The sequence below is a fragment of the Neolamprologus multifasciatus genome, chromosome 17, assembly GCF_963576455.1.
Source record: "Neolamprologus multifasciatus chromosome 17, fNeoMul1.2, whole genome shotgun sequence".
NCBI classification, from domain to species: domain Eukaryota; kingdom Metazoa; phylum Chordata; class Actinopteri; order Cichliformes; family Cichlidae; genus Neolamprologus; species Neolamprologus multifasciatus.
Window position 1 is genome coordinate 31,358,886 of NC_140455.1, and position 26,347 is coordinate 31,385,232.

General features: G+C 40.6%; 1 protein-coding gene across 1 annotated transcript in view; it reads right to left on the bottom strand.

Annotated features, from left to right (window-relative positions):
• mdfic (MyoD family inhibitor domain containing) overlaps positions 1-24,877 on the bottom strand; it is a 63,169-nt gene extending 38,292 nt beyond the window's left edge. The window contains exons 1-2 of the mRNA XM_085137838.1: positions 24,491-24,877; positions 879-1,105 (exon numbers count right to left, since the gene is read on the bottom strand). The gene's annotated coding sequence lies outside the window, so the exon portion shown is untranslated. The remainder of the gene's footprint in view (positions 1-878; positions 1,106-24,490) is intronic.
• Between the last annotated feature and the right edge of the window lie 1,470 nt (positions 24,878-26,347).

The following is a 26,347-nucleotide window of genomic DNA, read 5'->3' on the forward strand; positions in this document are numbered from 1 at the left end:
TGCATCACTGGGTGCAACCAAATGAAGGGTTTTTCATTTTGTATAGTATTGTTTATTTTCTTTAAAGTCACATTTTGAGTTGTATTGTATGCAGTGTTTTACTTTTAAAACTATTTAGCTGTGTAAATGAGTTTGTCAGTTGGATGCATTATCTTATTTCTGTTTTTTGTTTAGAATCGTATTATTTGGTCTAACCCATTTTTCAATGGTAGAGACTAATGAGGTTCAAGTGTGTGTAAAGTCCTGTATACAGCAAGTGAGATTTTGCCTACCAGGTTTTAAAATGGTATGATGGAGATGCCAGAAATAAAGTAAACTTAAAAGAAAGTGATGCCGTTGCTGTCTACTTATCACCTTCCTTGACACTTGGTCTACACTACCTCACAGCTCCCATCCAGATCACGTCTTTTTCAAGGTCAGGTCTTGCATATTTCACCAAGATAAGACCTTCCACCCACTCAAAACATTTGCACCGCATGAAAAGAAATTTGGGTAAAAGAAGAGCCAGGACTGTTGAAAAACTAGAAAGTATATAGGTCACCTGCACCTATGACCAATTTATAACCCCCCAATTAATCTAGCCCCATTGTGGCAGGAAGCAAGAGTACCCAGAAAGGATCTATGCAGACAGGGAGAACATGAAAATTGGTTAGTGGATTTGAACCATCTTGCTGTAAGGCAACAGTACTAACTACTCCACCACTGACATTTTACTTGAAATTTGACCCTCTTGGAGCATCTGTAGCTTAGAACTCAAAATGTGACCAAACCTGGCAAGGCACTGTGGTGTTTTCTGTCATCTGCCTTTTCAATTATGATGTAATGGGATGGTGTTTTTTTTGCTGTACAGGTACTGGCACACAGCCTTTCTTACTTACCTTCATGTTTCCCAATTTGTTTTTGTACTTCCTGTCTATGTTTTGTGTGGCAAACATTGCAAGTCATTCCTCCCGTTGGTCATTCGGTTGCCAGATTGTCCATCAAGTCGCTGTCGTCAAGCTTTCCAGTTGTTCTTGCCATTCAATATTTTATTTTATCCAAGTACCTGTATGAGATTGTGGGTTGGATCTCTGTCAGCCTCAGTATTAAACTCCCCTTTGCATACCTAAAGAAAATAGACAAAATAGCTGTGGTAAATCAACCACGAAGATGGACAACTTGTGTCAAAAGTTGAAAACTGTAAATATGAGACAGAATAATAATCGCAACAACCTTTTTAGCTCCAACTTTATCTTTTATCTTTCTCCATTTCAATTCAAATATAATTTTCTTCACATAAATGGGAACAGAGTCCTGTGCTGTGTCCTCTCTATAGTCAGCAGGGTATTGTTAGTGCAGATTCTTGCTGATTGCCATCATAGCCATTGAACCCTATTGGTAACAATATAAGTGAGATTTAAGCCTTGGTAACATGAGAGTGTGGAGGTGATTGATGTGAAATATGCCCTCCCTCATTGACTGGATGAACTCCATTTTCTGCTCCTAATGCAGAAATCACTCAGGGTCCCCAGCATAATGATTTACGATGAATCTGTGTCAATGTTGAACTCGGCAAACCCCACGTAATCCATCTTGCAGATATACCTACCTACCCCGCCCCACCTTGCCAGCTCTCACCCGCCCGTCCCTTGCCTTCACGATAGGAAGGTAAGGAATGTGTGTCTCTGTCTCGCTCCCTCCCTCTCTCTATGTCTATAAGTGTTGAATCCATTACAGGCCTGATGTGTAATCACAGAGGACCTCTGTGCCCCCTTAGACTGTAATTACCTGGATACAGATACTCCCTCACTCCATCCTCTAGAGCTGCTCAAAGCCAACAACTCCATTAACCAGCATGCAGTGCTTTCAGCCTGCCTGTCTCGGGTCCAAGTGTAGAGATACAGTTGAAAGGGAGGGAAAAAAGTTAAATTTTCATTTAAATAATATGAATTTGGCCTCGGGAGTGTGTAATGGTCACAGTTCAGCTTCTGGATAAAACACTAACAGATTAAAGCCTATACTTCAAGGGTCCCTCCTCGACGTATGGTAATCTTTCGAAGACTGTACATGCAACGTAAGTGCACCGTGAAATCAACCCCTGTTGTCAGTCTTTGTCTCTCTTACATAGTGACACTGCTGTTGCTGCTGACAAACATTATCTTGTGTGTGATCATGTGCACAGTGTCATTCCCCACTCCCTCCCTGCCTCCTTTTTTTTCCTTTTTTTCAAAATAAGTCAAAGTGGAGCTGGCTGTGTAGACACAGTGGGTTGTCACAGTGTGTCAAGCGCTGGTGTCAGCATTGCATCTGTTGCAGTCACATCTCAGAAGACACAAGGAAGCATCTCTCTGTTGACTTCATCTGTTTGTTTGGCAGCTTGCCTGATTGCTAGAGTGTGTAGTGGCGAAGAGAAGCGCCGGCTCAGTCGGTGCACAAGCTGCCGACAAGTCTAATCCTCCTTTGCCGGGTAAGGAGGGAGCCCAGCCCCAAACAAATACTGCAACTCCAGGCTACCATGTATTTAATCTTCCACACTGCACACCCTCTATGTGTCTTTAATATAATTACATATATAATTTATGTATAATAAATCAATTTTCTTTTTCCTTCTAAAAAAAGAAAAAAGAAATACACATTCGTTTTTTGGTTGGAGTCCTCTATCAGTTAGTGTAAAATAAAAAAACAAAGATCAAACAGTGAGCTTAATTATCTGCAAAAGGTAATAAAATACATTCTCCAGCATTTTATACACGTATCTGACATGTTGTTGTATCTCATTTCTGTAATCTGCACAAAAACCAAAGATTAAAAACCTTCAGGTCAGCATGGTGGTACAATGGTCAGCATTATTACTTTGCAGCTGTAGGGTCCTGGTTCAAATCCACCAATAATTGGTGATCATAAAATGGCCATAGGTGTGAATAGTTGTGTGTTGGCACTCCTTGTCCTCACGAACCTGGATTAGATAAGTGGAGGAAAATGGACTGAACTCTTTAATACACTGTTATGTGATGGTGTGAATAGTTTTTTTTTTAATTATTTTATATTTTTGGTTTCATAAACATTGATATTTAATTTTAGACCCTTTGACTTCAGCACAAATATTTGCTGAGCATTGATCTGATTTCCAAGAATTCCTTTATACAAACAGAGTCTGGCTAGCTCTGCATGAAAGAAAAATTGCCAAAGTTAATGTCATGCTTGCAACAGCTGACTGGCGAATCAAAGTTTGGTATTTCGACAGATGTCATTTGCCGCCCACCGTGAAAAAGTTGACCAATCGTCATGCTAGCTAGCTTAGTTAGCTAGCCATATCCAAAATTCGCCACGATGTGCTAATTTTGGCTAGCAAAAAACAGTCCTATAATAAACTGGATTATCCTTACCTGTGATTTCTGCCATGAGCCCAGTACACAGTAAGTAATAAAAAATGCCAGTACAGTAGGCATGTTATTAGTAGTAAGGTGTTTTAACATAAGATTCCAGTAGCATTAACTGAGTATCAAAACAAAGCTCTGCAGATTTCTGGAACCTCTCCCTAAACTTAATTTAATCCTAGAGGTTTCTAACCTAACTAGCACCTTCCTCCATATATATATCCATATATATCACTAATAAACAACCTTTTTGTTGTGATTGTTTGATTTCAACTTTTATATATGTAAAGGATTTCATTTTCCCCGAATGCTAAATGCAGCTTTAAAAATATTCATAATGGGACTGCAAAGCTTTAGCATTCCAAGTATATAGTTGGTGATCTGTATGATTAACTGTGAGTCTCCACTCTTATCATGAGCTTGATAATCTCATTTGTTTTTCGAGGAAACTTTTTTACAACTCTTTCAGAAACTGAGCTGACAATGAGAGATAGCTTTAGGACAGAATATCTGTAATTAGCCCTAATGAGCTTATTTCTTAGCACCCTGCAGTTGTAATAAAAATGCAAAAATTGGCCCACATTGCTCTCTGCATTGACTTTAATGGCCAGGCGAAAGAGTTGAGCTGTCATTTTGAACAGCAAGAACAGGCACCTGTACCTGAGCAAATCTTCAAAGATTTTACACAGAAGTCCATGCAGAATGAGTAGAACTTAATAAGGAAAGCTCTTTGAAGCTGACCGTGACACCAGCTGAACCTTGACGCCCTCACATGATTAATAGTATTATGGTAAGTCCTTTTTTTCTTCTTTTTTTTCCTCCAAGCAAAAGATTGTTTGAGGCTGTCTGATCAAAACATTCAACCTTTTATTAGTCCAACTGTCAAAAAAGAGAGACTTTGTATTTGGCACGGAATTAATCTGTCTGGATGGGAAATGAACACGAATGGACATAAATTGATGGACTCATTAAAGAAACTTTTCTTCATGATTAGAATGAACCCCGTTGCAGCAACCGATTAGGGTTTTGATGCTAATAAACTACCTATTTTTATTTAATTACTTAAAACTCTAGGAGTGGAATAGAGACTGACTTTCTGCTTATATAGATGCACATCTGGAATCCAAGTCTGGAGTGTGAAACCACACATAATCAGTTGCAAATGTTCACACAAAAGGACCAGAGTTCATAAATATGTACTGCTTGGATAAAGGCAGAGAATAACAGGTGATTGACGATTAAAAATGACATTAAGAACCAAGGAGCCCACTCGGCGGGTTATCACAATGGCTTGGGCCAGGCAATGCAGAATCCACATGTGCCTGCATTGCAGCTTTCGAGAGCATTCAAAATGACTTCGCCTGTTGAAGAATATGAGCTCAAAGCTGACGCCCATCTGTAATTAATTGAAATTTATTGACAATCATCCAAAGCCACTGAGACAGCAGCTGTGTTTGACCCATCATTCAGACTCATTGGCTTGTCATATGCTGATATTTTGATGATATGTGGAAACTGGAGAAATGTGGAAACTGGTTTATTATTTAGGTTTTAATGCAGACCACTTGATATGAGGAACTTAAACTCGCACACTCTATCCTCCCATGTTTTCCGGCACAATAAGCCCTTCTTGTTAGTCACGTTTTCATTTTAATACTTTTACACGGACAGTTCTAACATCTACTTTACATTATGTACATGCCACTAAGGTTCACAGAGATGGTTACTTATATGACCAGAGATCACTCAGATTTTGCAGAAAGTGCACACAATACTTCAACTCAATGAGAAAGTGCAGCTCAGCTTTATAGCTCAGTCATATGAGAGTGACACTGGGACAGTGCAAGCAGGAAAAATGGGTCGTATTCCAGGGATTGCATAGCATTTGCTGTTGGAGACTGATTACAAGTAGTTCTGGTGTCCAACTGGTTCCCCAGAGGTTGAGTGTACGACACCCTCGATTTCCGGGTAACCACTTTCAGTGGCAAGGCAGTTACAGAGGTTGCCTTTTGGGAGAAGATCTCTACCCAGACACTGGCGGTCTGACGTTTTCAATTTTTCAAATAACTGCAATTTAATTTATAAATGCTTACAAATTGCCAACATGTTGCAATCACATCAGTTTGCAGTTAAATTGCTGTCCTGAAGCAACTATTTGTGATGGGGGTTTTTTTTTCTCAGATCTGTAAGATTCTGGCTGGACTCTGAATGTAAGTAGTTACTGTGATTTTTTTGCAACCCCCATTCAATTCCAAACTGATAGCAAACTGATTCAATGTTAATGCCATTTTATCGCCCTTGAGGCAACAAAGTCACGCTGACGACAGTAGCACGAATCTCAAAGGCAATGAAAATGCAGGTTCGTTGAATATGATTTCAGTAGTTTTGGTCATGTTGTGGTTTCCATCCACTGTTTTCTATGTGACTGCAGCATTAACGAAACTCATTATGTTTCATACTTTTTTGTTTTTGTAGTTCTCACCCAAATTTGCCTAAATGAATGAATCAATTACCCACACGTTAGATTTCTACTCCTGAAAGTTTTGTGTCTTCTTTGTCCTTTGCTGCCTTTGTTGCCCAATGTGGAATGATAATCAAAAAAATGTCAGACTGTTTGGATTTCTATGATCCTTTACAGAAGCTATTAGCATAAACCATAAGCCAAGCTAAAGCGACACTGGCTAAAATCACAGTGGGATCCTTATTTGTAAAGGCGTGACGCCTCATAGCCTGTGTGTCCTGCTTTGAGGTTTCCAACACGATGCCAGCACATGCCCCTGAGTCCTGTTAGTAAAACCCCCCTGGGTTGAAGCAGATCAGATTTTACCCAGAGGCACGCGCAGCCACCCGCAAACACACGCATTCAAAAGAATACACAAACAAAGCACAAATATTCTCCAACATTCAGAACTCACTGACTGTCACACACACAGACACACACAGAGAGAGACACTTCCTTGAACCCTCCTTCACAGTCCACAAACATACCTATTTCTTGATTAATTCGATGCCCCGCCTAAGCTTCCTAAATTATGCTTTGACATAGGTTATAATTAAATAAGACAAATTTGGGAAGTGTATGAAATCTCTCATTTTCTGAACAGAAATGTGAGTTTTAATTTACCTCATGCCGAGAAAAGCTGCGGTCACCTGCAGAGAGCCAATTCACTGTGCATCACTCGGTGCATGATGTCTGGCTCGGACAGAATGCGTCGTTAAAACAAAAACCCCTATGCCAATTTATGGAATAGCGGTCAAATATTTATCCAGTTGATGAGCTGGGCTGTGTGTTCCTCCCTGACAATAATTAAAGACAAACCAAAGCTAAAGGTGAGCAGCAGCCATGACATAATTTCACAACGACCCAGTCTGAACGAGAGGGTAGTGGACAGTATAAAAGCACAGATTTTTCCTTGTCTTGATGAACGCATGTGAAGCAGGATGGGATAGGGATGTGTGAGGCAGCTTTGATTGTTTGATCCTGTTTGCATGAGCTGATCCGTGATGGGTAAACATCCAAAACTGCAGAGTGACTGCTTATATAAACTGACCTGTGCAACAGCTGTGGCGAGAATAAGCACTGTCACTCCAGAAAACTGAAATAAATGAGTTTGCCTTGTTGATCCAAACTGTCGCCTCCCACCAAGCCACAACAAACCCTGCTCGACATGACACAGTGGAATCCTAGTCTCAATTCTCTCATCTGGAAAAAAGGAGTATATTCCCCATCTTCTACTGCACATACACAATAGACTTCAAAAGATGTGAGATTGTGCCTCTATGCCTCTATGGTTGCCTGCTACTCCCCCAGTGGAAGCTATTGAGATGTATACATGAATGGGTATGAATGGGATGTTGGGTTGTGTGTTGTGGGAAGGGCCTGTTGTGAGATCTGGGGTTTCTCAGACAGGGATCACAGCCTGAGGTGCTGCGTGTGTCCAATGAACAGTGCTCAGCACCATGGGATAACAATGAGAGCAGAGCAGTTCTGAAAATCAATAAACTGCTTGAGCTCTCCTTGGTCTCCCTCGTAGAGAAATAACAGGATGCTAGAGTCTATCTATGTCTCTTTATTTCTCTGTCTGGCTCTTTTAATACTCTCTTTCTTCAGCTTCTGCTTTATATAGACACGGTTACAGGGGTGGGGGGGAGAAGCAGAAAAAGTGGAGTCCATACAGTAAACACTGACATATTTAGTCTTTCCACGGGGAGGATATTTTTCTGTAGCCTATCTCGCGGTTAAATATGCCCTTATAAATGTCACAACTAATCCATGGACTCCCAGCATTAATGTGAAGATTGCACAGCTTGCATGGAAACAAGTCAGGATGGGAGAAAAGGGGGGATTTTGCAAATCTCCCATCAAAGTTGTCTAATTATGTTAATCAAGAATTCTCCAAATGTCAGCATCGCTGGAGAGGAAGAGATTTGGAGAGAGCGTACACTGTAAATGATGAATCAACCAATCAACCAGACCGCAATGATAGTAATGACAGTTAAAGTTAGACATACAAAAAGAGTCGGCCTTAAATAATAGGCGCACTTCAACAGTGAACACATGAATTAACGTGGAGAATCAATTTATTGCAAGATAAATATTTTCTTACGCTGAATTGGCATCGGTTTTGCTCCGTGTTTATGGGAATAAAGAGCTGAGGAATCTGCCAACAGTTTAACAAATGACATTGAAGTCCCAGATAGAAAAAAATAATTGAACCATGTGAGAAATAAAAATTGTTTCTTTTCTTTTCACCATTTAAACTTTTCAAATATTATGTTAATATTATGTTAATATAATATTATATTATGAATCACGTGTTATTTTCCCTATAATGACAAAAGAGCCCTTGACCTTGAGTACCACTTGGAATTAATTTTTTTTCCTTTTTCTTTTTTGTAAATTAAGTTTGTTTCTATTGTATGAAACTGCATGCTCATTGGCTAGTAAGCTATTAGCTTTTATTACAACCAAGATCGTAAAGATAGAACGCTGAACTTGAGATGTGAAAGCGGAACTTCAGAAGCTAGCTTGTAATCTTAAATTGAAAAAAGCTAGCTGTTGGTTCTGTTTTTATTCTTCGAGCAAAGCTAAATATTGCATGGTTTAAACATCATAATTAATATACAGACATTAGCACTCATATTTGCTAATTTTTATCGCTAACTCGATAGATGCTATTTTGTTACCTTTCGGAAGAATAACTTAATTTCCCCCTTTCTCAGTGCTAGCTTAGCTTAGCTTAGCTGCTCATTGCCCATTTATTGTCACTTCTAGCGTATTTTGGGTAAAAACCTGGGGAAAATATTTTGGTTTAACTCTTAAAACAAATGAGTATATATTCAGTATCACCAGTGTCTACTCTATTATATTACAGTTTTTAGCATATTTTGGGTAAAAGTTTAGGAACATATTTTAACTTAGGTTTATCAAGAAAGCAAATCGGCGTTTTATTCAATATCAGCAGGATCTACTATATTGCGTTGTTCTCAACATATCTATGAGCCTGGATATTTTAGCTTTAAATGTGCTCACATGTCCAGTAATTTGTAAGACGACAATTGAAAAAAAAGTGAGAAAAATGACAACACAAAGGAAGTCGTAATTTAATCATCCGCAAAATAAAATATTACAGTGCACACTGAAACGTGCTTTCACACTCTATAAAGCTCCACGATCTGTGTAGCACGCATTAAAAACAATCATGCTGTTTATTGTGTTTGCTATAATTAGATCTTTATCAGCGGGAGGCTTTCTCCCCTCTGATTCTCTAATTTGATACAGTAGCGTGTGCCACAGGTTAGCCACATGGGGAGGAAACATTAATCTAATACAAGAATTCATTCAAAACTCCAGGGGATCTCCGCTAAGTGTTGCAATCTTTGGCTATTAAATTAATGCTGTTGTTTGTTTCATGATGGAATAAATAGGATATGCATGATGAATTAGTTAGTTTGCCGAAGACAGCGTCAATGAGACGCGGTAATGGATGTATATGTATAATATTCGATAAGTAGCAGATTGAAATTTAAATCCAATCTCATCACTTTATTTTAGTCTTTATATAATTTTGTTGGAGTGAATCACTTTGAGCCCTGGAGCTTTTCTATGATATACAATCAGTCCAAATACACATGAATAATTTGTTAGCTATATTGCCTGGCACACTTGTAGTTCTTGATTACTGACTGCATTAAATCCAGACTGTTAAAACTCCTTTTACATTCATTTAAAATCTAATGACACAAGAGTGCCTAAACAGGAATTTGTCCTTTGTTTTTCTTCTTTTGAAGAGGACCAACTCTAAGTCCTGACTGCCACCAACATGGCAGCCTTTCTTTAGACACTTATAGAGACTGATAATTCCCCTAACACCGCAGACCTCAGTGGAATGGGCTTGAGCTCGACGCAAAATTATACCTCATTTGCATGTCATTAGGAAAATAGAAGCCACCTCCCCTTGTGGATTTAACCTCTTATAAATATATTTAAATATATAAATATCATGAATATATTAATTGACACGGACATCACAACATAATCACTAAAAACACACACACGCACATGTGGAAACAGTGGAGTCGCTTTTGGGCGAGACATGCGTGCAGACGGCTCTGAACGCACCTGGAAACACGTTCCAGTGCGCGCACACACACACGCACGCAAACAAAAATCATTACTGCCTCTGCACACATTTCAGCCAACTTATCCCTGACCTTCTCATAAACACACGCAGAGAGATCCACACTCCACCCTCTATAAAATAGTCACACATTCTTCCTCGCCACCCACACCTCCCTGCATGTCACATAAACCTAGCCCTCTTTCTGTCTTTCTCTTCTTTTCCCCTTTTCTCCCTCGCCTTTTCTCTCTGTTTTCATGGATCAGCGGAGAGAGCAATTACATCAGCGTCGGTCTGACGGCCTGGAGATGAAGAGCTGTGTGGTTATGGGCAAACACCTGGCCATGGTTAGAGGAGCGGAGCAGGACCAGGAGTAGAAAGAGGAGGAGGAGGAGATGCAGTGTAGACAGATGTGCTGCAGGTTCTTTGGGCTATGGGGAGGCCTAGAAGCACACTGAGTTTTGTGTGTGTGTGTGTATGTTAGGGGTTGAATTGTGATGGGAAGCACTGAAGCACAAGCGTGAGAACCCACAAGATGTGTGTGCGTGTGTCTGTTTGTACATCGTGTGAGTGTGGTTGAGTCGAGTCAGTGAAGCCGTTAAACAACCCCCCATCACAAGCAGTTAACATTACAATCGCTCACAGCAGTCAAAACTCCGCACCACCAAAGTTTCAGGCTATCCATTCAGCATGCGTCTGCCTTTTCACTTATTGACAGAGTCACGGCCATTTGCATTACAAAAGGAAACTGTATGAAAATATTCTCAAAACATGTCATCTGTGATATGGCTTCAAAATGCTTCAAACATGCCCAAAATCATTGGGAGAATGTAAAACACTTGCTGTGCCTTCATTTCCTCCAATCTGTTGCTGAGGGATATTTAACTTTAATGTGGAGACAAAAGGAAAGAAAGAGAGGAAAAGTGTGTGAAAGAAAGTGGCGGGATTGAAAGAAACTGAACAATAAAGGAGGGGAAAGAGTGAGTTAGTGAAGTTGCGTGAGGATCACAGGTCTGCTCTTTGACCTCAGACTAACCTCAAAGAGTCCTCAGACAGACATGTGGTAGCCATCTGGCCTGGCTAACCATGCTGTTATATCTGGTGATTTATACTTAAGTGTTACTTGAATTATGCCGCTATGGCTGATTTAGCTTTAGCTTTGCTTACGGCTCAAGTTCGTTAAACTCTCACTTCCAGTGACAGTGTGTCATACATAAATGGGAATTCTGATTTTTATACACACGTGGTTATTTCAATCAAAGCAACTGTGCTCAAGTTAAATTGTGGTTGCTACATAGAGGATGTGTTATCTGCAATGGATGTCAGAATGAGTGGCACAAAAGTCTTCCATCTTGGATTAAGTGCATTTAAAAAAAAAATCAAGTATAGCTGAGAGGTTCTGGTGCTTGACAACCTGTATTCTTAAATGGATGCTTAAATCAAGACTGTAGTTAGTGCAATACAATATTTTACCAAAATGCTCAAATTCAAGTGTGAACCACATAACTAAAGAATCAGATCATTTAGCAGTTTGCTAAAAAATGTTGGATAACCACGTTGTTGTTAACCATCAAACTTCCACAGCTTCTGGAAAAAATAAGCCAATGCCATTCTTTCCAAAACGTTCTTACTCCCAAAGCGTAACATTATACCCAACACGAGATTGAAAATATATTACGATTGAAAAAATGAGGAAACATGAGAACCATTTGGAGTGAATCTACCCATATGGAAAAGATATATATAAATCTTATAAAGTTTTTATCTGTCTTGTATGAAACTTGTATGAAAAGCATACAAGAGTGAAAACACATATAAGATCCCTTGAAAAATTATATAATGAAACTTGTATGCTTTGTATACTTACTAAAAAAAATATATGAAAGTAATGAGAAAGTGGCCACTTTCATGAGTAAGTCATATATGTTTTTACTATTTCTTTTCCATATGGGTACACTTGTAAGTTTGTTTTACTTAAATCGCTTTGGAAAAAACTATCTAACGTCATTAAAGTGCTGGTTAAGGTTAGTGCTAAGGTTAGGGTTAGGGCTAGAATACGTGGCTGGAACATGTATTACCTTAGGAGAGTCATTCTACTGGATTTCATCCATAACCTGGTGCGTAGCATAAGAATGCAGAAGGCCACCTTTTGCGTTCCTCAGGAACGCCTTGGGACTTGACAAGTCGTCATTATACTTTGCCTCGGGAGTAAGAACGGGCTAACAGACAGCAGAGAGCGATTGTTTTAGTTGCAAAAATAATGCATTTGGTATATGGGAAAACAAGCTTTCAGCTTCTTACAAGAAGAAGAACTGAATGAAGATTTTTATTGGGAGTGACTGGGATGGACCAGATTAGAAGTGAGCAAATCCGAGGAACAGCTCAGATTGAGTGGTTTGGAGTTGAAGAGAGGTAAGGCTGCGATGGCCAGGACATATGCAGAGGAGGGATAGCGGATATATTGAGCCCCTAAAGAGGTCAGCTGAAAGATGAAGATTACATTTAAAAAAGGAGAGAAGTGTTACTCCATTACTTAGTGAGATGGTCCTCTCTTTCATCAAATCTGGTTTCAAAATGCCAAGATAAACATGGTGAAAATGCTTCAAAAATAAAATTTCACAATCCAACAGGTGACGACCGTCTGGGTATGCTCATCTTTTACATACAGTCTGTGTAAAGATACATATGCAAGAACAAAGGACACTGACTAAACATGACACACAACAAAAAATAGCAGTTGGCAGCAGTAGTTAGAGGAGCATATTGTCCTGTTTAATATAAAATTGAGTAAGTTAGTCTTTCTTTTCTTAGAGTCTTCAATGGCACCAAAAAAGAGAACAATGGAAGCAATCACCTTCAGACTTCCATTTGGCTTTTGGGGGGGCTATGAAAATATCACAATTGTATGTTTATAGCCTTGTTAAATGGTATTAGGGACTCTATAAGCAATACAACAAAGCAAAGCAGATGCATAGGCTGCTTTGACTGGAAAGAGGCAAGGATGAAACAGATGGAGCTGCAGGTCCACTGCTCTGTTAAGAGGTACAAAAAGTACTGTCATGTTGATATCGCGTAGACAAGATTGTTATTTTAGTATTTCAAAATCCAATTTGTAGCCAAGCCACTTTACTGTGAGCTTCACCATGGGGAGTGATGGGAAAACTTTCTTCAAAGATAGACTCACAGATAAATTGCAAAGAATTTGTTATTGTTCTCCCCTCAGTGAAGCTCAAGATGGAGATTCACAAATTTTAAGTAATACTGAAGGTGTAATATACCTACCCACTTTTATGCTGGCTTACTTATTCATTCCACGACTCCATTTATAGGCTCTGTAACTCCAAAATTATATTTAATTTTCAAAAGAAGGGAAGGCACAGATTGTAAAATGAAAAGAAAAAAGCCTCACAGCAGAGCGTGTTCTTACTCCCAACTTATCTTATATTGATGAGATGCACTGGCTATCCTTAGGCATCATTTTGAAGCACACGATAAATGTTGTGAAGGGCTGATTTTGAACCCAAACCACAACCTTTCCCTAATTCTAAATAAGTGGGTCTGGCAGCTAAATACGAACAGAGTAAAAGTGAGAGTAGACAGAAACAGAAAGAAAACAGAAACAGAAAGTAAATAGGACACAAACCAGAGTTCTCTTGTCAACAGTGCTGTAATTTACATCACGTAACTACGGTGGCCCTGAGAGGCCAAATGGACTGCAACTTAAGAAAACACCAGCAATAAGTGAACAACTCTTCTCACCCCATGCACGCCTCCATCAGAGCACACGCAGCAAAAGATTCATCGCCCCAAAATGCAGAACTGACCGGCACAGGAAATCCTTCCTTCCTGTGGCAATAAGACTGTACAACTCCTGCTGGCTCTGTAGATTACCTTTAGGATTAATATTAATGTAACTTTGTTTTATACTCTTTGTGCAATATTATTAGTCATCTGTTAGTTATTGATTGTATGTTTGTCTATTTCTCACAGTATATGCTGCTACACTACTTTCTTTTTAATTCTTTTTTTTTGTATTCATTTTGCACAAGTATTGCACTTTACTGATAGGTATGTTATTCTTTTATTTATTGTATTATATTTTTATTTTATTGTACTGTATTCTACTTTAGTGTATTGTATTCTATTTTATTCTATTCTTGTGTACTCTTTTTTTCTTCTTTTCATCTTGCTGCTGTGAGCTCGTGACAAAAGAATTTCCCTCGGGATAAATAAAGTTCATACTTACCTGTCATCTTTTCTTTCCTCACAAAACTGATAGATTCTCCACTTCTTTTAAGTGTCTTCCAGCGCAATTCTTAGCATCTTTTGGTTCCTGCAACTGGTGCGTCGGGTTATTGTCTCCCCAGAAATACTTCCCTTGTGCTTTTGGAAATCTGTTTTTTCCTATTTCTGCTTTCATTTTTCCTATTTCTGCTTTCATTTTTCCTATTTCTGCTTTCATTTTTCCTATTTCCGTTGTATTTTGTGTGCTTTTGCAGCATTTTTCTTATTGCTGGTGTTTTCTTAAGTTGCAGTCCATTTGGCCTCTCAGGGCAACCGTACATAACCCCCTTGTGCCTACTTATAAGGTCTTTGTTACTCTTCCAAAGAGGAACATTTGTCTAAAACTCTGGGAATGTACCTTTTTCAGCATTCTGAAAAAACGTTCTCCCTGAGTGAAATTGGTTCAGAAGAGGGCCCTGCTCCAAAACCCTTCCTGGGTCACAAGCAGATTGCCACAACAATTTCAATGGAAGATGTTGATGTGTCTGCAAAAGTTGCAAACCATTTATAAGTTTAAAAGGGTGATGCAATTCCCTGAAATTCACTAAAGCCAGAATTTCTTTGAGTGTTAACATGTTATTCTAAGAGAGCACAAATAGTGAGTAGTAAATACAACAATAACCTTAGTGAATTTCAAAGTAATCTCGATGTAAAAGAGAATTATTGGCTGAACTAGGAACAATAAATCAAAACTGTCGTGCATTGAAAAGCACAGTGTAAGCACAAAAAAATTGTTGGTTAATTGAACTCAGAGGATGTAGATCTTTGTACTCGCAGCCAACACAGAAGCACTTGTTGCAGACAAGTATAAACCCAGAGCACGCCTCCTAGCCAATTAACAGTAAAATCAGCCCAAACAGATTTTCAATTGATAAATCTTTAATGATACCAGGGATTTTACACAAATACACACTTGACAGTGCTAATTTAAAGCAAATAGGAAGCTTGATTAAAAATTCCCTGGGCATAGTGGGGGAAGATAAATGTTTGAATAATTTATCAGATTTAATTGACATGACTGCGATGTTGTAAACAGAAATATTTTGATGTCCGTAATGCATTTTGACACGATGAGATTTCGAGAGAGATCCAAGGAAGACGACGACAGATTCAGAAGGGGAAAGAAACTCCAGGAAGTGACAGAGGCTGAGGAAGAGGGAAATCAGCTCTCAGAACTCACCATTTACATAATATTACAGATCAAGCTGCCTCTACAAGCACTTTGGAAATTTTTATCATAACGAATGGAAAAAAAAAAAGTCTGGGAAAGTGGTGGGCTATGATAGGCAGTGGAAGTGATCAGCAAACCCAATGATACACAAGCCTCGGAGGCTGCCTGAGGCTACAGCGCTTTGGTTTGACCCCAAGAATGTGACACTAAACAAGGATGTAAATACAGCGAGAATCGAGTGAGAGAAGAGGAAGAGATGGAGGCGGGGGGGGGTTCTTAGTCAGAGCACATATGGTGTTTGTCGCAGTACGGCACACATAAATACAAGCACACATCAAGATAGGGAGAAAGCGAGTGGAATTGTAAGTAAGCATCACAAAGATGACAGGAAAAAGAAAAAAAAAGTCAGGGGGACCGTGTCATATTCCACTGGGGACCTAGCAGGGGTTACACGGCCAGCAGGTGCAAGGCCAACACTTGTCCGATAAGAAACCGATCTGCATGTGCCGGCCTGCTTTCCTGTCCACCCCGGCTTCTGGTAAACATCCTGGTTATCTGCAAACAAACAGAGTTTACCTGTGACTATGAATGAATACATCAAATTTTGATGGAAGCACCATGTAAAGCTCCCTGCACGCTCAGAATGCATCTCCACCATGATATGGTGTACACCTGAATACATGAATAGCCAACAAGGAGGCCCTCGCTGTTTGTAGGGGTGATGTTGACTGAATTTTTAAAGATGTTATTTTGATTTGACACGACTGCTTGGCTCGGTGGAGTTCGGAGGGGGGCGGTGGTGGATATATAAGACAGCCAGAGGAAGAGACAGAAAATCATCCAAGGCGGTCTGTGTCTGGGGAAGGGTGCAGGATAAACAGCACTGGGAGAAGCTCCAGAGGACAGAGACAAAAGACAATCAGCTGGTGAGGGATGGAATCATCATATCGACTGTCATAGGGATGGACAGTGCGGAAAGACTGACGGGAAGGAGACAAAGATAGAAGCTAGCAGATAAACAGATCCAGAGATGACAGGCTCACAGTGACAATCCTACACGTAAAGATCTGAAGGTACTAACACGCGAAGACAGCCAGATGCAGAGATAGACTGTAGAATTAGATGTCAGCATTACAGACAGCAAGATGAAGTCACCTAGACAGCCCGCAGGTAATGTAAGTAATTGGCACCATTTGTTTTTTTCTTTCCCTCACACCTTCAATTTATTCCCAACAACGACAGAAAGAGTCGCCACAACACGAGCTTCCCCACATTACTGCACGTAAGATGCGAAAAAAGAAAAAAAGAAGTGGGGGGGCTAGGGGCAAAGCTGACATTACAACACACGAGCGTTTATGTTGCCTCAAAATGTACGGCATCAACATCAAAGGAAGCCTCACCTTTTGCAAAGAAGGCGAAGACGAAATAAGCGTAGGCCCCTCGCTTTATTAACTCCCAATCAATAAACATGCAGTTGGTGGAGAGGTAATCAGGAAACACTGGCAAATGGCCTGACAATGTATCAAAGCCGACGCTCCGAGGCAACGGCACAAACTCTAACAAGCATTTTATTACCGGTAGCTGTTACTGACATTAGTCAAAAACCAAGAGAGATAAAATAGAATAAGGAATGCAGCGTGGCTGGCTGAGAGGGCCCCTCGGCTGAGAGTGTGCACCTCCTGTGTTTGATAGCCACACGCCTCCTCTTTGATATGATAACAAATATAAATTGTTTAAAAACATCAAATAGGTAGCGAGCGGGAAGCAGTCTCGCTGTCACGGATGTCTAGGGGGCGATAATGTTGCTTGTCCACGAGGTTGAGAGTATTCTGCTGCAGGCTTTTTGTTTGAGCCACAGGACGTATTAATGGGATATTTCAGTTTTTCTGCATGTCTAATATCACTGTTTTTTTTCTTCCTTTTCTTTTCACTGCGTCGTCTTCTGTGTTCCTGTGGTAAAGTAGTCACATCCTAACTGTTAGCATAAGTACAAATGAAACCGTCCGTGATCCACACGTAAATGTGCATTCTGCATTCACAATCCCACTGAGATAAAGGTGCTTCCAGCAAATGTTCTAAACCGCCATGTCCATAATTGTGTTTATTTACTTTCAGCTAACGATTCAATCAAAATGAAACACTTTTTACAATTATTCTTAGTCTTATTAATATACTTTTTCGATCCAAAAGTGGATTTCTGTTTCTGTATTAACCGTAGCACACTATCGCTATAAATAGTAACACAATCACTAATGCCGGGTGATTTTTACCCGATATAATAATATGACCAACAAAAAGTACTTGTCATCAAAATATATCAAAATAACACATGACGAATCAGAGTGGTCTGCTTTTACTTTCAACTGTGCCATGTCTAACAGAAAAAAAGTGTCATGAGGGGACGCTGAAATAATGCTGCAAAATTACAGAAAAATCAGGAATTCAAGAACCATTAAATTCCTAAAAAAAAAAAAGAGAAATGACACTGGAAAGCTGGCCTTTGATCCACCCATTCCTGGGACATTTGAGATATTCCTGGTGAAGGCACAGTCTCCTTGACACGCTAACAGCTGCAGGAGAGAGAAATCATGTAACTGTATTTGCTCGGATGAAAATCACCCAGCAATAGTGTTCTAGGGTTAAAGCTATGCTCTAGGTACATTATAACAACAAGCCCTTCAGAAACCCTATGACATAACCTACACCATAAGCTGATGACTGTCTTCAACAACTGTGATTGGCCTGTTCACTACCACTGTTTCCTCCTTCGCATTTCCATCTACCTTTTGCTAATGAACAAGATTGACAAAGGAAATTGAAGCCACTGCAGAAATACATCTAACCTGCATTCTGCCTGAAGGTCACCAGATGGCGATAGATTTGGTTGCAAAACGACTTCTGGCTCTATAGAAGGCTAGGGCGAAAAAACGGCTTTCTGCCTTGACCGCTGATTTTGCAGACACGTGATTTTTGACATATGAAAGTCATCTTGACAATATAGAGTCAAATGAAAAAGGCTCCAAGTGGTTTGCAACCATCCAGCAGCCGCTGCTTACAAGAGATAAATGTGTACTACCCAACCACTTGGTAAGTGGTGGCAGGAGGCTGAGGTTGATGGTAGATGTTCTGAAATCAATTGCTAAAGCTCTACTTCCACTTAAAGCGCCCCTTATGCAGCCTTAGAAACAATAATTCCTTGGCAACTTGGCAAGAAAACTCCAACAATCACCTGACCTCTATAAGCAAGCACTTGGTGACAGTGGGAAGGAAGAACACCCTTTTTAACAGGAAGAAACGTCCACCACAAGCTCCTCAGGAGGGGGCGGCCATCTGCCATGACCGGTTGGGTGTGATCGGACGAAGACGGGACAAAGAAACTGTGGAAGAGACCCAGAGATGCATGAACAATGCATAAAGAAATAGTGAATGAAAAAAAGGTCATGAAGAAGAAACACTCAGTGACTCAAGGGAAGGGCCTAGCAGCCTGAGCCTATTGCAGTGTAACTAAGGGAGGACTCAGGGTCACCTGATCCAGGCCTAACTATAAGCTTTATCAAAAGGGAATATCTCTGCCAGACAAGTTGGGATCTTCCATACATCTGCCAGCAACCAAAGCAATGGTTCTGCAGCCTCTTTGTTTCACTTAGTTAAAGCAAGCAGCCATTTGCAGAACACACATTTTTCCTCCGTGATCTGTGGTTGTATCCAAAATGACAGACATGAAAAACATCTATACATGTTCTTAGTCATTTTAGGGCCTCAGTCACTTACTTTGGGTCACACTAAATAAAAAATTAACTCTACTTTGTAAATCTTGGTCATACTGTGTTTCAAAAAAAAAAAAAGGGGATTACATGTCATATGACTAACAAGTCCTTGGTCAATAAACAAGCGGTTTCACAGTCAGACTCATCCATCCCATCACCAAGATGGTGAAGGTGAAAACACTAATGTTGAAAATTTAAAAATGGACTTCAGAAAGCAGTGGATTACATCACATGAAACAGAATGAAAGAGAATGGAAAAAAAGCAAAGAGGAAAACAGATTCCACCAGCTAGCGTTTCAGCGATGATATTGCAGAGTAACATAGGCACACTGCTCGCAGGTGTAAAGACCCACAACAGCATCAGGCACTTCTGTGGGCTACGTTGTAGGATCTATGTAGGTTAAACAGAAAACTCTTAAGCAAGCCTGAGGTCTTTAAAAACATATCCCTCACTTGACTGTAGCCCAATAACTTTGATGGAAGTCAGTAGGTGTGTTTAAGGTACCCGTGTTTGCAAACCTTGTTCAGGAGAAGCTGCTAAACCCAAGGGCCGCTAACCTCGCATCCAGGTGAGAAGCAAAGACTGAGACCGGCTCCTCCCGTCAGCTAATTTGTTTGCTTCGTTCAGGGGAATAGCTGATATTAAAAGGAGATCCTGAGCAGCTGGGAAAGAGGGATGCAGGGAGCTGGGGAAAACGGGAGTCAGGGAGGGAGGGATGAGTTTACAAGCCCCAGGTACGGTGAGTGGGTGAGTGAGAAGATGCAGAAGAGAAGGCAATGAGGGAGAAAGGAAAAAAAAAAATCTCATCCAAATAATTTTCACCCTGTGGGCGCTAAAATGCAAATCACAGATCAAAGACGTTTGGAATGGAAACTGGCGAGATTGGGAAGGAATATCATCAAGCCGGGGTTATATATGTATGTTCAGGTTGTGAGGGAGACATGTTGGACTCAGGTAATGGAGCTGACCTGTACTTGAACACTGCCCCCCACTGCCACTATCATTTTCCTGCTTGCTTTTTCCCAAGGTTGAAGCGTGTACAGTACAGTGGAAAGTAATCCAGTTTCCCCTTACACTACCCTTTCCCCCCCCCCTCTGTCTCCTTCAATCCATGTTTAGAAAGCCTTTTTCTCGAGCCAGTAACTGTCTAGTTTACACAGACCTTCATAAATGTTGAGGTTTGGCAACCGCAAATGGTTGTTTGCGTGTTGCCTTGTACATCAAGACACTTTTCCCACCGCTGAGTGAACAGCTTCTCCTTTCTAAGGAAAGGAATGTCAAAAGGCAGTCAGGGAACGGCATCAACAACAACCGCCGTCGGAATGTGTACCTAGCGAAGTGCTCCAACTACTTCAGTGCTCCAACTACTTCAGTGATGTTTGATTTGGGGATTTTTTTGTTTTTTAAAAGACACAGGAAGCTAAACGGAATCATCCCAAAATGCATCTCGCTGAAAAATGTTCCTTCTAAACCTACAGTGGAAATAATAGCGCAGCATTCATCTGCCTCTATACACACTGATGTGAGAGAACATACGGTCGACGGGTGTGGGCAGGGAGACTGAGAGAGAGGATGATGGAGGTAGAGGGGGGCGTGCTATAGATAGAAACTCAGGGGAAGGATGTGACTGGGAGAAGGTGAGGGAAGTCTGTACAAGGAGTCTCCACATTAATGCCTAATTAATGTCTCTCTACCCATTAATGTCTAATTAATAATTTACATCTGTCTCATCCACCTGAAGCTGTCATAACTTTTCTTGTATCCAGAAATTAAATGTGACAATGTTACATTTGTTGTCTACTTCTGACTCTGGCAGGCAAAAGAAAGCATTCAGTTTTTATTTTGAACACATCTGAGTAAAAATATACCAAAACATTTAAAAATCACCGCCTCATCCACTTGTTGATGACGTGGCATAATCCCATTAGCACGTTAGCACCCGTAAACCCCACGTGAAGGTCGCGGCAAACTCAGTCATTTCATTAACTTCCGATATCTTTGAACATAAGCAAATAAATGTGAAGAAATGGCGTAAAGCGCAGTCTTATTTTCCAGAGCCTCAGCGTCTGTTTTCAGACACAGGGCAGGTATTCGGTTGCGGTTCCCTGGGTGCCATCTGCATCAGCACCGAAGCCTTTCACTGACGTGGATTAGCGGTTCACGGCACTTTGACTCCGACCGCCGCAGGATTCAAAACACAGCTGGATTTTTATGGTTGGTCAGCACAACCTGTGGAGGGTCACCGTGCTCCCAGTGTTCACCGAGCCCTCCTCAAATACACCGTTTCCTCTCTGCTGTAGTTGCTTTCTTTCAGGGTATTTGCTTTAAGAATGTAAATCCTTAATCCTCCCATCTTTTTCTTTTCTCACTTCTGCCTTTCCCTTCTCTCCACGTCCACCCATTCTTCCGTCTTTTATCCCTGTTAACCTCTCCATCATCTCTATATTGCATTGCTGTCCGATGTTATTTTTTTTCTTCCTTCCTGCGCCCGGTGTCACCTGCTTTGTAATCTGATTACTTCACAGCGGAATTAGTATGTATATTTAATGCAATTTTTTTTCTCCTTTTCTCCTCTCCGTCTTTTATTCCTTTTAAATCTTGATGAGTGATGCGCGGAGGAACGGAGATGGGGTGGGGTTGCTCTACTTGCATGTCTGGCGGATATGCCAGGGCCATGCTAATAAATGACAGCTGATTTATGCGTCTGTATTCTTTTATTTATAAAAAAATAGCAAGCGGGCTGATTTCTGATATTAATAATACAAGTGGATCCACTTTGATTAGGCTTCTGTGGAGAGCTGTGCATATTCAGCATTACAATTAAAGCCTCTGATGTGAAATAGGAATGACACGCTAATGAAGCGAGCTAGCGAGCCTGAACCACGACTGTCCAACAGCATTACGGCCCATCTCAGATGAAGAGTAATTATACGAGGAACACTGAAATGTCATTAAAAATCTTCAGTAAGTGATTTAACCCACCATTCCTCACTAATGCAAGATATTTCTTTTTTCTTTACCACCATCCAACCCCCACATGATCAGCTCCCTAGGTCCTTCCCTTTTTTTTTTTTTATATCTTTTTTTTCTCTACGAGACCCAAACTTCTGCCTCATAAGTTCCACAAACAAGAACAACAATAAAAGGCCTCAAGACCCCTTAAACACAAACATGTTGAGATTTGAGACGAAGACATACAGAAGCATTGTCCTAATTTAATTCCACAACTCTGCGGTGCCAGTGGTGGTAGATAATTGAAATCATTCCATTACAGATTCCATTATGAATTGGCGATTAAAGCCAGATGTGATTACCATGGATTAAAAGGATGATAGTTGTGATCCCCCCCTCCCCCCCCCCCCCCCCCCCACATAACCTCACCAGCTAAATGTAAGTGCTTTATTTATCACGGCTAAACATGTAAAGGTGAAAACACAACATGGAGTATGTAGCGTTGTTTTTTGTCTACCTGCCAAGTGACGAGAGATGCAAAGCAGCTGCTGGGGTGAGTCCGGTTCAATTTCTTTTCAAATTTTCCACCGTCCCCTCAAAAATAAACAGATGAATAATACTAGAGAGAGCTATAATGTGTAAAAGTGATGAGGGGGGGCTTGATGATGAAGGCAAAGAGTGTGTTTGAGGGGTGTGTTTCTTTCTAAGAGGATTTAGATAATCTGATTCTACCCTCTCATTCATTCTTTGATGTGCTCATTTTCACAGGCAAAAAGGAAAAAAGATTTGCCAGCAGCCTCGAAGGGTTGTGTTTGTTGTTTGTTAAAGCATAAAGCAAACAAATAATGAGCTATATCATGTCATCATATCTTATTCATTAGGACGGACTATCGAGAAGTCTCTTTGTGCGTGTGAGTGTGTGTGTTTGAGAGACGAGGGGGAGAAAGACCTGATAGGATACATGTGTGTGTGTGTGTGTGTGTATGTGGCAGATAATGCCAAAGGCAAGAATTCATGAATATCAGCAGTTTCTCACCATTTTGTTGGGTTAATCCCTTGTTTCAGTTGGAGAAATAGGCATTTCTCTTGCATACATTACACCGGTGCCTGCACATCACATTCACACAAAGCAAAAAAGTGCGTTTACGTCAGGTTCCTCTGATGAAGCGATGAGTGAAGTTTTATGTATCGAGGTCATAGTTTTTTAGGAGTTTTTTGCCTATCTCAGCAGCTCCGTCCACAGAGTGGAAAGTCAGATGTGGTAAAAGGAGCAGGTGAGCTTGGAGTCAGGTTCACTTTAAAAGGTAGTGACTGGTGGAAAACACTTAGCGGACTACACATTGAAGGATTCTCATCTCATGGGAATGTTGTTTTATCCTATGTTTTTTTTCTGATTTAACAGAAAAATTGCTGACTGTGAAGCTTTAAGAGATTCTTATATAAAAGTGGACAAAAACATTACAAAATCTGCCTCCCCCAACCTACTGCTCGTGACACAGATATGTGATGGCATCCGATCTCAGCACCGGCTGGGTGGCTACTAGAGCTGGGCGGGGTGGGGAAGTGTCCCCTCGCCCACCACCGAACCGAGCCTCATGCCTCCGAGCCATGCAATTATTTTTGCACTGCATCCAATATCAACTTGAGAGCAATGCAAATTATTTAAGACGCGCTTTTCAGGGCTCGCAATTATAATAATGATGATCTCAATTAGCGTTGCCATTGCCTCGGACTATTTAGCAGGCAATTTTGCAGCCTCGGGGTAAGGGTCTTCTAGGGAGCCGACACGCATCGTCAAGTCAGAAGGGGTGGAAAGAGAAAGACCGAGACGGAGACTGCACTCTTAATCAATAAACTGAGACTAGAGATATTTACCACCCAATCCCACAAGTGCACGGTTCATAAATTGACCTAATTGGTCGTTGTTAGAGAAATGAATGATGCCAGGATGCACTGTCTGATTTAAAAGGCCAAGATACAAGCGAACTTACTAGCTATTGTACTGAACTCCTGAAAGTTAGACATGGACACTGATAGCACTCTCTTATAGCATTCGCTCAAGTACAGGCTAGTAGCTAGTAGCTAGCTAGTTTGGCCTAGTGTAATGATGGGAAACAGATGAAAACAGCTAGTCTGGTTCTTTCCAAAGTTTACAAAACAAGATATAATATAGTAACAACTCATAAAAGTGCTCATAAATTACTTTTGAAGTTAGCTGCTTTCCCACTTAGTCTTTTTGCTAAGCTAAGTCTTCTGGCTGTAGCTCTGTGCATATATTTAGCCTCTGTTATGGAAAGATGCAGCTAAAACAACTATCAGAAGCTAACATCTTAGCTCACCTGTTGTTTCTCACATGACGTCATGCACATTCCTTAAGAGTTGTCTACCAGATGATACATCCACTGCCAACCAGAATAAACCACACCAGGGAGGCATGTATTCCCTGAGGTTCCTGGTGGTTTCTAGCAAACGAAGGTGCTGCGCCAAAAACCTCTTGATGATTACTTTGGTTGCTAGCAACACTTGCCTGTAGTTCCTCAGGTTTGTCTGTAAATACTCACAAACTGCTACTTCATAAAGTATAACTTTAGCCAGACGCAAACAAGAACTGGAGAAAATTCAACTGCTGAGTAAAAATTTGTCTCATCGCTGCAACCAATGTGTTTCACAGGGCACAACTTTTGCTCTGAGGGTTAACCTTCTCCTTTTCTGGTTTGTGTCACAGTTTTCACAGTTTCACTAAAGCTCAGATAGTAGCAGCAGAGTGGCAGTGTTTGTAGACAAGGCTGTTAGTTCTAGTTAACCTACGACCTGTATTACTTCCTTTATATATTACCTGGTATAAAAATGACTAATTATATTTATATAAATTTTGCAATTCCCTTTTGAATAAGGGATATGCAATCTGATTAGCCAGTTCCTCAGAGAATCTTGACTCGACCAAATCAAGCTTCTTTAGCCTGACCTGTTGCATCACTGGCAGGAGAGGCCAGTAACAATTATTTATTAATTATCAACAGCTGAATCACACACCTTGATAACTTGAATGTGTATTTGTTGCTACTGGCACAAAGTTTACAATGAATGGTGATCTTTCGGCAAACTAAAAATAAAAACAATTCTTAGCTGTTGAAAGTATATCTTCTCCTATCCGTCATTCTCCATTCACCTTTGTTCAGCTTTCTGGCTAGTAGCCAGGATTAGTTTCCCTGGCCATGACCTGGCGCACATTCACATACACATCATCACACAGCCTACCTAGGGAACACGAAGACACAATTAGGTATAGTGAGGATTAATAACGACAATACTTAAATTGCCTGAAAATGGTCATCAAAGGTTTGGTTTTTGGACCAATTAGTCCAAAAGAGATAATTTGCTGCTTTGTGTACCTAGCTATTTTCCCACCTTTAGTCCTAATGCTAAGCTAAGCTTAGCTAAGCCTTCTTGCTGTAGATCTATATTTACTGTATAGAAATTTTATGAACTTTTCCAATTGTCAACACAAAGGTAAAGAAGCACATGTCTCTAAATGTCTTAAAGCTTCCAAACATTATTTTGTATTTTGTAGATATTTCTTTAGAAATTAGCTGCTATTTTCAGAGCCTTCTCCCACTCCCATCACACCATGCAGTATACTTGCAGCGTACTGAATAAGGAGGAACTCCCCTCCCACCACCACCACCGTTCATGTGGAAAAAGCTTGCACCACCAGCTACCCTTTCTTTTATTCATCGCTCTGTAAATAACTCCACTTTATGAAAAGCAGCCACTGTGACTCACGGATACCTCTCTAACCACAAGCCATTATTATTTCATGGCCTTTGAAAGAAGGGTCTATAGCAGGCGCTCTCACACTTTAATGTCGGAGCTCCCTCTGATGTTGTGTAGTACACAGCGGCCCTTGTTGCACTCCGTATGCAATCCCTCACTTGAATTCACAAACACTTCCAAGTGCATAAACAGCATGGAAGACAAGTGCCTTGCGAGCTAGCTAATGCTCTGGAACGCCATTGCTGAGGAGATAACAGCAGCCTGCCAAGGCTGATGTCTGGGACTGTCACGGGGGGTGGGGGGTGGGGGGGTGAAGAAAGACAAGTGCGTATGTGTGCCTTTTTATGAAAAATGCTGTTGTTTTCTGACCTCTCATGGGACATCATGTGGTAAGGAAAAAGAACACGCATCAGCGTTACGAT